A 708-nucleotide genomic window follows, 5' to 3' on the forward strand; every position below is an offset into this window, starting at 1 on the left:
GTAAACAGGCAACCTACAGAGTGGGAGAAAATCTTCACAATCTATACATCTGACAAAGGACTAATATCCAGAATCTACAACGAACTTGAACAAATCAGTAAGAAAAAAACAAACAATCCCATCAAAAAGTGGGCTAAGGACATGAATAGACAATTCTCAATACAAATGCCCAACAAACATATGAAAAAGTGCTCAACATCACTAAAGACCAGGGAAATGCAAATTAAAACCACAATGTGATGCCACCTTACTCCTATGAGAATAGCCATAATCAAAACATCAAAAAAAACAGTAGATGTTAGTGTGGATGCAATGAACAGGGAACACTTTTTTTTTTTTTTTTTTTTTTTTTTTTAATATGGAACGCTTCACGAATTTGCGTGTCATCCTTGTGCAGGGGCCATGCTAATCTTCTCTGTATCGTTCCAATTTTAGTATATGTGCTGCCAAAGCGAGCACGAACAGGGAACACTTCTACATGAACTAGTGGGAATGTAAACTAGTACAGTCACTATACAAAACAATGTGCAGATTCTTTAAAGAACTAAAAGCAGAGCTACCATTGGATCCAGCAATCCCACTACTGGGTATCTATCCAGAGGAGAAGAAGTCATTATTTGAAGAATTTACTTGCATACGCATGTTTATAGCAGCACAATTCACAATTGCAAAACCACAGAACCAACCCAAATGCCCATCAAACAAAGA

The 708-nt window shown here is 36.9% G+C and overlaps 1 non-coding gene across 1 annotated transcript; it reads right to left on the reverse strand.

Annotated features, from left to right (window-relative positions):
* Positions 1-352: 352 nt before the first annotated feature.
* Positions 353-459, reverse strand: LOC115895095. The gene has a single exon (XR_004055286.1). It is a non-coding gene; the product is annotated as a U6 spliceosomal RNA (small nuclear RNA).
* Between the last annotated feature and the right edge of the window lie 249 nt (positions 460-708).

Source organism: Rhinopithecus roxellana, chromosome 19 (genome assembly GCF_007565055.1).
Source record: "Rhinopithecus roxellana isolate Shanxi Qingling chromosome 19, ASM756505v1, whole genome shotgun sequence".
NCBI lineage: Eukaryota > Metazoa > Chordata > Mammalia > Primates > Cercopithecidae > Rhinopithecus > Rhinopithecus roxellana.